Consider the following 14,745-nt stretch of genomic DNA (forward strand, 5'->3'; position numbering starts at 1 on the left):
AACAAAAATGATATTGTAAGTCATCTTTTTCGGTAAAATAATTTCTTTGTACCCCTTCTCTAATTTTCATGCTATTTTCACATTTCCTGACCGGTGCGAGAAAAAAGTAAAATCACAAAAATACTGAACTTAGAGGAAGATCAATTGGGAAAGTCCATAATCACATGGCAAAATCAAATAACAAAACGCATCAAAAACGAATGGACAAAAACTGTCATATTCCTGACTTGGTACAGGCATTTTCAAATGTAGAAAATGGTGGATTAAAAGTATTTCTAATCTCTAGTGAAAAATCTGTTTTCAGCAAATGATTGGTTGAAATTTATTTGTGATGTCAAATTTTCCTGTTTTCTTCTGAATTTTCTTATTGTGACGTCATGAAAAAAGGCGACCATTCCTGATGACGTGACACCAAAGGTACACAACTTTCCTTAAATCTTTGAAAAGGAAAGATAACAATCATTAGAGAAAAATATTTCACCACTTTAACTCGTGTACTACGATATTTCTCCAATCTCGACAGTTAATTATTTAAAAAGCTCGGCAAGCCTCGCGCTTTAAATATTAAAATTTAACTGTGTCGAGTGGAGAAATATCGTAACACACTTGTTGCAATTGTGGAATCTTTATTTCTCACATTTTGACTGATTACACTCACTAGATTTGTTATAAAATTTGAAAATTGTATTAATTTAGAATTACTTATCGTAAGTTCAAAAATTCTCACAGAGTTTATTTTGATTATAATGTTGTTGTTTTTTAGTTGAAAGATTTGTTCACTTGTAAAACATGTTTTGAATTAATTCCTGAACGACATTTCAACGTGACTGAAACATTAGAAGAATACAATTTAATCATTTTTTGGAGACTGTTGACATAAATCTGCTATAATAATTATCATTAATCTCCATGCCTCCAGTTGATATGCAATTCAACGAAATACGTTTCCTATACAAATGCAACTTGTTTGTTTCTTGACGTGAGTAGCACAAAGGGTGAAACCAGTGGAGCAGGAATTTGTAGTCCTCATCTTTTGGTTGATTGTCAAGTCCTCATTGTAAAGTTGCAGTAAGGTTTTCTATTGGCTGTAATTTTTCTATTGGTAGTTTTTGTTTTTGTCCATGATGTTAGACTTCGACTTTTTGTTTTGAATTATTCGTGTGGTATCTTCTATCCCGTTCCCTTTTACTAATATTATGCAAAAAAAACTAAAAATAAATCGAAAATAAATGTTTACTCTCAGGCTAGCTAAAAGACGCTTAAAACAATATCTTAGATCAGTCATGTTTAAACAATAGCCTATTTAACTTTTGGTGAAAATAAAAATTTTATAAGATGCTTTATTAACATTTGTTTTATATATTTTTGATAAAAAAAAGGTTCATGTGTATTTTGCATGCAAATGTGTATATATATTATTTAGTGTGTGTGCCTTTGTTACTATGTTAGCTTCATAATAGTTCATTACACTATCTGTAACATAAAATTATTCTTTTGGTGCAAAAAATTAGTGTTGATTGATATACTATAAACACTAAACTTCGAAAGCGATTTATTTTCGCGACATTCGCGAGTAGCAAAATAACGCAAATATAATCGTCGTAAACTTGTAAAACTTGGACATTTCCGTATTGAATTACAACAACATGAACAAGTGAATGTGTTGTGAAAACCGCGAAATCGAAATCGCCGCGAAATTGGCATGAAAGGAATAGACGCAAAATATAGTATCGCGAAAATAAGTTGGTTTACGGTATATATTTATTTTCAAAGTATCACTTACGTTTGTTTCGGTTTCCAGTATAGTTTCTTTTTTAACCTGACTTACAATCTTTACATGTGTGTGTAACTGTTACGAGCAGGTATTTGAATACGTCTTATTAGTTATATAATATATATATATTATAGCGGCAATAAGTGAAATTAGACATCTATAATACTAGAATAACGAGGTCCAATTTGTCAGCCGTCATCGGGTAAAAACAACAAATCAAAGAATTCAACTTTATATATAGATAATATAGTACAATGGTGTAGATTAAAAATTACACCACTCCAGACCCTTTTGTTTTCCACATAATTAATATTGTCAATAATTAACAAGTTCCGGGTCGAATCCGATACCGATACCAATAGTATATTCACCTGTTACCTATTACCTTATCTGTACGCTCCGCATCACGCGCACCACCAAACGGTGTATTTAGGATTTTGCTATATACACGGGTCATGATCACGGGGTTAACACTGCTAAATTCAAGTATTGTCAAATTGTTTCCTATTGTAGTATTTTAATCAGTAAGACTTTCTAAGATAACAATAGGAATACTAAAAATCTGAAAATAAGGCGTATAGGTACAGTTTTCAATTTGTTAGCGGGCATGACGTAAAACATCGAATCAAAGAATTCAGCTTATAAATAATATAGGACAATGCTGTTGATTAAAAATACTCCATTCCAGGACCTTTCGTTTTCCAAATAATTAATATACCAATAATTGATAAGTTCCAGGTCAACGGGTTCAAACAGAAACATTTTGAAACCAATACTAAAATAAGGCTTACGCAGTCACGGACCCGCGATATCACGGGTGTGTTCTTGTTAAGCTTAAAACTTAGACAATTATTAAACTAACGCCTAGGCAGTTAGTCTATTGCCTAAATGATGTTGATTCTGACATATTAGAGGCATTCACAATGTTTTCTTTAGTATTTTCAGTTTAATAAAATATTTTGAACTTTTCCCTGACAACCGGTCAGACAATAGTTTTAAGTTGACCAAATGCATCAAAGTATATTAAATAATGCTCAAAAGCTAGAAGATACATTTGGCTATTAAAATACTACTGGCATATAAGGATCGTCATGATAGTATGTGGATAAATCTACCGGTTTTCAAAAGCTTTATGACAACACGTCAACACTACAATGGCTTCCATTTGTTAATAATAAAAATTCGGTGGCGTATTGGGGGGATAATTTTGACGGAGTAAAAGCCTGACTGCATTATTCAGTTGTTCAATCATGTGGTTTCTTTCATCATGACCTGTTTTATGTACATTTTGTATTGGATACCAAAGCTTCATAAAATTACGTACAAACAACGGTATACTGCTGGCTTATCTTCATGTTCCACTAAAGAATTGTCCATTAGATTGACTAAAATTATGTCCACAGTGAAAGAAGGTCTTCAGAAATACTGTGAAACTGTTTACTCGCATAATAACCATATGTCGATTCTTAAAAATTCTAAAGAACTTCGAGACAATTTTAAATCTCGTTCTTTTTCTGAAATTAGTTCTATCAAAACTTTTGATTTTTCAACCCTGTATACCACTATTCCCCACGTGAAATTGAAAAATCGACTAAAAGAAATAATCAACAATGCCTTTCAACATAAAAATGGTAGCATACGCTATAAATTTATTACTTTGGGATTTCATAAGGCATATTTCGTTTATAGTGACAAACAAAAAGGTAAAACATGCTACACAGAAGAACAAGTGGTCAGTATGTTGGAGTTGCTTATCGACAACATATTTTTTGAGTTTGGAGGTAGACTTTTTGAACAAATTGTCGGCATTATGGGAACAAACTGTGCGCCTCTTCTTGCCGACCTCTTCTTATTTTCATATGAATCAGAGTTCCTCCAGACACTTGTCAAAAACAAGAGGATAAAAAAAGCCAGATTATTTACTTTCACTTGCAGATATATTTATGATGTTTTTTCCATAAACAATCCGAACTTTTCTGATTGGTTTCATTAATATATCCCCCAGAACTAGAAATTAAAGAAACAACGTTTTTGATTTTGAAATTATATATTTCCCCCACCTCAATATACCAACTTCACCTGCATATTGGATATATATTTCCCAACTTATTCGATATTGAAGAGCTTGCAGCTCCTACTTAGACTTTGTAAATCGTCATCTGTGTCTGAGTAGAAAGTTGATGAACCAGGAGTATGTCAAAGAACGTCTCGTCCTTTTTCTAAAAAAGTTCATAGGAAGGTATCAAGACCTTGTTGATAAATATTCCGTTTCAACTTCACAAATAAAACATGATGGTCTTGATGTATAGATTCTGCGTACTGATGTTGTTTATCGTCTTAACAACGTGTTTTATTGTTCTTTAATTTTTCTTTGTTCTGTTTTTAATATTACTTTTACTGTTAGATTGTTTTATGTGATATCCGTGTAACGTGGCTCGGTACTTATACATCCCGTCAATGTGTTTGTATTGTCTTTTATTTTTTGGTGGTGTATTTTGTATATGAGACTTTTTGTATTTTTTTGGTTCTTATAACGTGACTCTGTACTTTAAATGATCCCGTCAGTATAATATTGTTCTATTTTATGTTATTATAATATATTTCTATTATGAATTACAAAATACTTTGAACCACAAACGTCAAAATCATTCAACCGCGTAGTGGAATTAACTATTTGTGGATAGATGTTGTTGTGTTCTGTTAAATTGTTCCTTTTAAAATTGTTACACGATGATGACTGCTTTACACATATTTTTACTATTTTATCTATTATGTCTGTTTAGTTAACGCATCATTGTAAATATAACGGAATTTGATTAGACTGTCATCAAAGTGAGAGGGTTAGCGCTATAAAACCAGGTTAAATCCACCATTTTCTACATTTGGAAATGCCTGTATTAAGTCAGGAATATGACAGTTCTTGTCCATTCGTTTTTGGTGTGTTTTGTTATTTGATTTTGCCATGTGATTATGGACTTTCCGGATTGATTTTCCCCTAAGTTCAGTATTTTTGTGATTTTACTTTTTTCCCAAATACCATAGACAAATGATAGAGGTCCTCTGGGAAGAAATAAATTTAAAAATGTTCCTCAACATTCTCGTTGACTTCAGTTATCAACCTCTCAAAACCTCCAATTGTAAAAATGTCATACCTTTTACAACTGTAGTAGAAAGTGTAAAAAATTTCAAAGTATTATTATAATATAATAACGAATCTCGCCCCTTTTATTATCGGAAACAATACATTCACCTTTTTCTTACTCTTTTTAATGCTTTGTAATACCAAATTCTGTTCTGAACATTAAATTACTAAACTGGAGGATCTGTCAAATGAATGTATATTACTATTAGGAATATTATAAAGAAACTATTTTATATCAAGACTAAATCATCGAATATACATAAATTTTAGAGTTCACTTATTGCCTAAAATTATGTAACGGCTTTCTAAAAAATTAAAAGCCAAAGAAATGTATCATCTACGTGAAGATGCATATAACTAAACGGGACCTTTACATAATAGATATAGGAAGATGTGGTATGAGTGCCAATGAGACAACTCTCCATCCAAGTCACGATTTAGAAAAGTAAACCGTTATATGTCAAGGTACGGCCTTCAACACGGAGCCTAGGCTCACATCGAACAGCAAGCTATAAAGGGCCCCAAAAATTATGCTGATGGACTATTAAAGTAATAGTCCAATTATGAAAAATTATGACCAGAATTAAGGCTCGAAAATGTAAACTGAAGCTGTAACTTGATGAACCAAATAAAACTGCCTCTAAGAGAGTCCAAAATAAAAAAGGAAAATCCAAGAATGTCCTTTTTAGAGGTCGAAATTTTCTGTTATTGTGAAAATACCTAATTCTGCAATTTCATATGCTAATATTCTGCTTTTGATGGGTATTTTTTGCAAACAAACAGTGTTAGAAGAAATTTCTTCTCTGGCAAAGGGAACACATGGAGAAAAAACATCATTAATATGATTATTTTATTGGATATATATATTAAATTTGCATTCATATTTTACAAAACATTCAAACCACAATGAAATGAAGAACAGTAACCTATAAATTAATAAAATGGAAAGCAATATTCGTTCTCTATAATTTTTTCATAAAACTTTCCTGTCTTCTTGGAAGAAATTTCTTCCAACAAATTAGAAAATGTATCTCATTCCAATAAAATATACAATTTTAGTTAATAAACTCAACTTGTTCACTTCATTTTCATCCTCTCTCAAGTTGGAAGAAATTTCTTCCAAGAAATATCAAACATTCAAAATTTCTCCCATCAAATATAGAAACATGTGATACATCTACATATTAATTTGAATTTGTTTAACACAGATAGTTCACTTCATTTAATGTTCCTTCTTGGAAGAAATGTCTTCCAACTAATTAAAAAACTCATTTCTAATAAAGTAGGCAATTTTTGTTAATAAACTCAACTTGTTCACTTCATTTTCATCCTCTCTCAAGTTGGAAGAAATTTCTTCCAAGTAATATCTAATCTTTCAAAATTTTTTCCAACAAATATAAAATTAAAACTTGTAATACATTTACAATTTTTTTCCCATTTGTTAAACACAGAAAGTTCACTTCATTTAATGTTCCTTCTTGGAAGAAATTTCTTCCAACAAATAAGAAAATATAATTCATTACTTATAAAATTTAATGCAATTATAGTTAATAATCTCAACTTGTTCACTTCATTTTTTATCCGCCTATCCTCTATCAATGCTACAGTCTACGAATCTCCCCCAGTGTATTGCCAGATCCTCCTATTATGCGATTGCAGAGTATGAATCCTTCAGTTTGTTGCGTCACCCTCCTATTTCCTTGATGCAGGCTATGAATTATCCAGTTGATCATATTTCGTTTGTACACTACATTTACACAATTCCAAGTTCTTTCACGATGACAGTCTGTCTTGTAATTATTAAAAAACACAATATAAAAGTTATTCAGAGTGTTCAATTTATATTTTTTTTCTTTTATCTAAATAATTTTTAATGGAATTAACAATTGACAATTTCTGCTCCGCGGGTAATAATATTTTACCATTTTAACATGTCCTTTAAATTCGGATATCAAATAATTTTAAATATTTCAAGAACATCATTGCTGTCCAGCTGAAGAGATGAATCTAACATTTTCTTCTTGCACAGCTGGTTGGTCAGCTTGCCAAGTTTTGCTATAGCTGTAATGTCATGGTCTTTTCTCTTATTGTTCCCAAATAAACGGTCAAGTTATTGTATTCTAAACTTAAACTGCCATTGCCATTGCCACTGCCACTGCCACTGTCACTGCCACCTGCAAAAGAAATATATACATAAAATTGAGAATGGAAATGGGGAATGTGTCAAAGAAACAACAACCCGATCATAGAGCAGACAACAGCAGAAGATCACCAACAGGTCGTCAATGCAGCGAGAAATTCCCGCATTCGGAGGTGTCCTTCAACTGGCCCCTAAACAAATAATTACTAGTTCAGTGACATGAACGCCATACTAAACTCCAAATTGTACACAAGAAACTAAAATTAAAAATTACAAGAGTAACAAAAGCAAGAGGCTCCTGACTTGGGACAGGCGCATGAATGCGGCGGGGCTAAACATGTATATGAGATCTCAACCCTCCCCTATACCTTTAGCCAATGCAGAAAAGTAAACGCATAACAATCCAATACGCACATTAAAATTCAGTTCAAGAGAAGTCCGAGAGAATGTCAGATGATGTAACCAAATAACCATGAAAAGAGGTCAAGATCAAATAACACCAGCCAGTTAGAGATGTACACCTTTCAATCATTGGATACACAAAATAGTGTAGACCCATTGCTCATAGTTTCTGAGAAATAGACTTGACAACGAAAAATTAACCATATTCACTGATCCATGAAATGAAGTAAACGTGTAGTGAAAACAGTCTGACGGGCATGAGGACCTTTAATGTATGCATAAACCAAATATAGTTATATATTTATACAAGAGTGCACACACTGAAATGTCTCGCCTTCTTTACTAATCATTGATATTATGTTGATACTCCTAAATATAAAGCTTTATTACGACTGTCACATAAACTTAACATGAACCATGATAATAAGGTCAAGGTCAGTTGAACCATATGCCAGGCAGACATGTACAGCTAACAATGCTTCCATACAACAAAAAGAGTTGACCTATTGCTAATAGTTTAAGAAAATAGACCAAAACACAAAAACTTAACACTGAGCAATGAACTGTGAAAACCAGGTCAAGGTCAAATAAAACCTGCACGACTGACATATAGATCATAAAATATTTCAATACACCAAATATAGTTGACCTATGACATAAAGTATTAGATAAAAAGACCAAAACTCAAAAACTTAACTTTGACCACTGAACCATGAAAATGAGGTCAAGGTCAGATGACATCTGCCCGCTAGACATGTACACATTACAATCATTCCATACAACAAATATAGTAAACCTATTGCATAAAGTATGAGAAAAACAGACCAAAACACAAAAACTTAACTATAACCACTGAACCATGAAAATGAGGTCAAGGTCAGATGACATCTGCCCGCTAGACATGTACACCTTACAATCATTCCATACAACAAATAAAGTAAACCTATTGCATAAAGTATGACACAAACAGACCAAAACACAAAAACTTAACTATAACCACTTAACCATGAAAATAAGGTCAAGGTCAGATGACACCTGCTAGTTGGACATGTACACCTTATAGTCCTTCCATACACCGAATATACTAGACCTATTGCTTATAGTATCTGAGATATGGACTTGACCACCAAAACTTAACCTTGTTTACTGATCCATGAAATGAGGTCGAGGTCAAGTGAAAACTATCTGACGGGCATGATGACCTTGCAAGGTACGCACATACTAAATATAGTTATAATATATCTTACTTACAGTAAGAGAGAATTTAACATTACAAAAAATCTGAACTTTTTTTTCAAGTGGTCACTAAACCATGAAAATGAGGTCAAGGACAATGGACATGTGACTGACGGAAACCTCGTAACATGAGGCATCTTAATACAAAATATGAAGCATTCAGGTCTTCCACCTTCTAAAATATATAGCTTTTCAGAAGTGAGCTAACACCGCCGCCGCCGCCGCCGCCGCCGCCGCCGCCGCCGCCGCCGGATCACTATCCCTATGTCGAGCTTTCTGCAACAAAAGTTGCAGGCTCGACAAAAATGATATTACTAACAAGAATGCGTCCATAGTACACGGATGCCCCACCCGCAATATATTTTTCGATGTTTAGTTGACCGTGAAATTGGATTAAAACACTTATTTGGCATTTAGAGTAGAGAGATCATAGCATAATCACTAGTGCACTAAGTTTCAAGTTGAATAGACTTCAACTTCATCAAAAAACTTAGCTACCTTGACCAAAAACTGAAGCGGGACATGCGGGCGTACGAACGGACGAACAGACAGACACACAGACTCGAAAAAAAAATAACGCGCGTAAAGTGAAGCATTATAAGAGGGGCACATTAAGTCTTTAACTTTTTTCAAGTAGTCAATGAAACTTGAAAACGAGGTCAAGGACAATAGATATCTAAGACTGACAGATGGACACTTTATAACACAAGGCATCTATATATAACGTATTAAGGGTTCTACCTTCTGAAATATTAAGTTTTTGATAAGTTTTATAAAACCACTACCGCCGAAGCCGCCAGATTACTTTATCCGTATGTCAAGCTTTCTGGGACAGAAGTTACAGGTTCGATAAAAAATGGTGTTTCAAGTGTTAGTGCTCTTGTCATAAGACAAGTTCATTGAAAGCAGCAGGTAATGGATTGATCCTTGCCCATGTAAAATTAAAAACACGAAAATTGGTATTTGCTGCCTTTCCGCCAATTCGAGCAGACAAACGGTGTCAAGGCAAGTTATTCATATCTTCTAACTTCTGTTACCTTGTTGAAAAAGCATGTCAAATATCTGGCTCACCATGTCAGTTAAGTATAAAGCATTGCTTATATTTAGATATCATAACAGCTCTTATATAGAAATATGCAAAACAAGACTTTGATCAACTTGCTTGCTATGTTTGCTTAGATGTTAACAATAGGTAGGTGGAGTTTCAATATATACTGGGATTTGATTGGACATGAATTGAATTTAATGTTTATTGCTCAATTAAATTCCAGTATATAGTAAACACACTACCTACCTGTTGTTTACAAACATCCAAAAAATACAGCAAGCAAATTGATCAATGGTTTGCTTTGCATGATTTTATAGAAGAGCTCTAACATGTTCTCATTCTTTCATATTCATGCAATATTTGTCAATGAAGTTTACATACTTATCAGTCATCATAAACCTCAGAAGAGAAAAACTGTGACGGAGAGATCTGGCTAAAAAAATACATTTATTGTTCTTCACAAATAGATGTGTGTCCAAATTGACTGACTATCTTATGTAATAATATATATTGAACAGGGTTGGCAAGTATTACCAAGTCCAGAGGGAAATATTATATGTACTCAGAAAACCAGGGTTTTAGTAATAAATACAGAATAATATTAAATATTAATATGAAGAGGAATCAGCGATCATTTAGAAACGCACTGATAAATATACAATTTCTTATATATACATGTATGTATATGACATAATAATCTTATTTTTGAGAGAATATATCTAAAGAGTATAAATTGGAAAAAGTAAAGATTCAGCAGCTCTTAAGACATACACAAAGACATGTGCGAGGGGGCGGCGTACTTGAGGTTCCTCTTGTTTAAAACTCTGTTTTCTTGATCTTATGCACTGAGCCGTTACATTCTTTCTTAATTTAATCAGGATCATTGATTTAGAAGAATAACTAAGAAAAATTCTTTTACTTAGGCACGACATTTTTTTGTATTTTTCATAATTCTATTACTAAATCAAAGAATGGAAGTATTATATTGACAAGAACTCCAACGAAACACTGGCACATTCGCATCCCCCTGATTTCTTTAGGAAAATTTAAGGTTTCTAAGTTTTTCTAGTACGTGCTAACTCCTTTGTGGGGTATCTGCGATGCCGCCTTCGCCTGTTCTGTTAACTGAAGCTAGTCTTATCTACATACCAATGTAAATAAACACGGAAACTCCCGTGGTCATTTGTGAATCGCCACATGAATAACGACATCTGTTTTTATTCTATAAACATGTTTGGGAATAACTAATTAATGGATATATTCAAAAGTTCAAATTTAATTTAAGTACAGTCTTATTTGGGATATTAAAAAAAATAGTGGAGGTAATAACAAAAATGCAATGTAAACAAGTAAATATAGTAGCCTTAAAAAATTATCTAAAAGAAAATTTGTTAATTGATTGTTTTATATATAAAAACAAACCATTGTGCACAAAGAGCGTACGACTGCTGGAACTCCTGCCACTATTAATAAAATGGCTATACAAGTATTTTTTTACGTAGTAATCTATCTACCTAATTATCTACCTAATCAATGCTGTCTATGTTAGCTTTTCTTTTTGTACGATCATTATTATTTACTGATAAGTTTGTCAAATGATTAAAAATATCAACCAAATTAACTCTTCTCTATTTTGCTATATATACGATATAGACTTAATACTTACTATGAGTATTTATACATATAGTTTTTGACAATAGGTCCGAGACCACAATTGTCGTCCCTTGATTCTCGGAAATATAGTCCCTAGTGTTGACAGTGGGTAACTTGCCATTAATTTTCATACCTCTTCCAAATTTATTTCTCCATGTTTAATGCCTCAAATTGCAAGTAAGGGGGGGGGGGGGGGGGTGAAATTACACTGTAAAAAACTGGGTTCAGAATTTTAAAGGAAAGTAGTGATTTGGTCCAGCTGAAAAAGGTTGAAAATTAGCACTTCGGAAGCTTTCAAAAGATTTTAAGACGCCCTAAACATAAAATTGTCAATATTTTGAGTTAGAGCTGATGAAGTTTTCTATAATTTTGATATAATTTGTCCCAAAAGTAGTACAACACACTGTAAAAATTTCATTGAGAAAGCGCAGGTGGGAATTTTTTTAATTTTCGTTTATCTTCTAAAAGAAATAATTTTAATGCACTACGAAATAATTGTGGTCTCGGACCAATAAACACAATGCACAAAAAACACTGTACAGAATCGTGGGATCGCTGAGTTAAAAATTAAGGTTGCAAATTTTTATCGAATTTTACAAGAATATTTGATATGGTTATCTCTATCGTCTAAACATGGAAAATATTCTAAACGTATTCAGAGATTTTAAAAGGTTGATAATATTATATGCACGTGATATTAAACCTCTTCATAGCGTGTATCTGGTTACGAGACAGATGAATCGTTACACCTGTTATAATAAAAATCTGAGACTATTATACTCAGTAAAAGTTGAAAAGTTAAAACCCACTTTCAACCTTTAACTTTATTCCGAGATTGCTCAAACTGACGTCTGATAGATTTTTTTTTTTTAGGGGGGGGGGGGAGGGGGGTTATGAATTGTTTCTTCAAAGTTGTTGAATTGTATGAAATATTTGCCATTAGACTTCTGTTAACAATTAAAATTTCTGAAATAAATGTTCTTCCGTTTTTTTTTTGTTAAGGGGTCGTTATCGTAAAAATTAACATATTGTCATTTAGTGACATGGTCCCTTGACAATAACGTAATGTAAAACATCCGATTATTTCGATATATTCCGTAATTACGATCAATCACGAAGTTAAAAAAAATGATTGAAAGATATCTTGATTTATTCGCCTGCTTATTATAATTTTCATTTTCATTCAAAGTGTACGTAGTTAAGGAATAGGTAGAGCCACGTACACTTACATTGAAACGTGTTAAGAAAGAATCGTATCGTGTTACGCTCGTAAATGCTTAAGTTGATGCAAAGAGTTCAAGTCTTACTAAAAATCAAACAATTAAGATGTTTTCGAGTTAATAATAACTATGATTATTATATAATTATGAATTGATAAGGGAATGCAAAGAATTCCCTTAAATCCGTAAGAAACTGAAATGTCTTAATTAAGGTTTGGTAATTATTCTAAGTGCCTTTTGTTACACTCTTAGTCACTAAGACAGTATTAAGATACTAAAAGTTAAATTAATTAAAACATGTATTAGATATTAAACAGTTTCAGCGATCAGTGCAATGTTGTCATGGTAGTCAAGAGAAATTCACGGAAAGTTGAAAATATGACTTAACTCTTTATATAAGTAAAATATTCTGAATGTCCAAGCTTGGACTGATACTTTTATCTATTGTATAAGTTCCAGGTCTAAGATTCTAAGCTAGTGATTTTGCCTACTCCAATAATCTAATATTTTCTTTTGAACTTTTCCTTATCTTTTCAAAGTCATTAGATAGATAAATAAGTTCTCGTGTCATAATGAGACAAAAATACAATAGCATGTCGTAATAATTTTTACGATTATGTGAATGTTTAATATGAAAAACGGCATCATTGACCCCTCGGAGCTTGACTCCTATAATTCATCCATCTATTTAAATCATTGATTTAACGACTATTTGTTTGACTACATGTATATATTCTAAAGCTACGTGTGTTTACATACCTCTACACGTCTAAGTTTCGAAGATTCCTTCAAGCAATGTATATTGCTATCTTCAGAGTTTTGATTTTTTACCAAGTGTCCTTCAGTTTTTCCACGAAACCATATTGTAAATTCTCTAAAGTCTTGTGAATGATCAAATAACACAACTGATTATAAAGTCTTATATATCAATTATTCATAACACCAAATCCTGTGGCCAAGCCTCAAGATATCACTCAGCTTGACGCTTAGATTTTATAATTTACGACATGTCAATATGCGACTTTGATGTACATAATCTAACCATGGGTGTACAAAGTTTTTTCTACACCTATGTTCTAATTTAATTAGACGAGTACGGAGATCAGAACAGCAAAAAAATAAAATAGAATTGCTGGGTATCGGGTTAGGTTAATTTATTTTTTGTTTAATGCAAACTACGAATTATTTATCTGCTTTCAGTAGATATTAACAAAATTCGGTGTTAATCTAAGAGATATTTAAACGGAATTCATTCCGACGAAATCTTTAAATAACAGTAATTAAAACAAATCGATCATAGTATTACATTGACATTGCAAAAATAGTGTTTGGAATCGGAAGCGACAATTTGTCTCCTTTACAAAATAATTCCCCTATTTGTTTTTTTTTTTTTTTTTTGATAACTGAAGCAATAGCTATAAACATGTATAGCCTGCGGTCCTGGCTAATCTTGTCCTTACGACGCGCAGCTAGATATCGGGCCGGGATACCAGGCTATAAACATGTAATGAGAGAAAGTCTAGATAAAAGCCAAAATGCATTCTTTCAAGGTCGTCGGATCTTTAGGAAAACACGTACAAGATTTCATCTGTCTAGGAGCTTATACAAAATAAACAGATACCGGATACATAATTGCGTGCGGCCAAGCAGCTGACAAGCTTTTAGTACAATGCCGAATGTCTGATAGCAAAAGTATTCTTTCAAATAAAAATAATGGCTCGCCTTTACTTTTCAAACTTCGCTTCAAAAAATTAGCAAAATTATTTTTTATTATATTAAAAATTTCAAATCGTTCGCTCGCTCGCCCCAATTTTTGGAGTTGAAAAATTCCGTACAAGTTCAACATGAAATTAAATTGTTGTGACCTTATCTATAATTTGTAGACATGTCTTTTTATGAAATAGATGATCGTAACAAACTCATGAATATCATTTACTTGTGGCCAAACCATTATAAAAATAAGAAGATGTGGTATGGTATTAAAATGAGTGACTTATCCACCAGAGTTCAATGAAGTGAATGCAAGAAATTAAAGGCCAATGATGGGCCGGCCTTCAATAATGAGAAAACACTTCCTTTATAGGTCAGCCAATAAAGATCCCAACATACAAAGATTTAAACAATCCAAAA

The 14,745-nt window shown here is 32.5% G+C and overlaps 1 long non-coding RNA gene across 1 annotated transcript; it reads right to left on the reverse strand.

Annotated features, from left to right (window-relative positions):
* Positions 1-5,752: 5,752 nt before the first annotated feature.
* LOC143053838 (uncharacterized) lies at positions 5,753-14,433 on the reverse strand. The gene is made up of 2 exons (XR_012971473.1): positions 13,375-14,433; positions 5,753-7,090 (listed from the first exon to the last, which is right to left on the reverse strand). It is a non-coding gene; the product is annotated as an uncharacterized LOC143053838 (long non-coding RNA).
* Between the last annotated feature and the right edge of the window lie 312 nt (positions 14,434-14,745).

This window comes from Mytilus galloprovincialis, chromosome 12, assembly GCF_965363235.1.
Source record: "Mytilus galloprovincialis chromosome 12, xbMytGall1.hap1.1, whole genome shotgun sequence".
Lineage (NCBI taxonomy): Eukaryota > Metazoa > Mollusca > Bivalvia > Mytilida > Mytilidae > Mytilus > Mytilus galloprovincialis.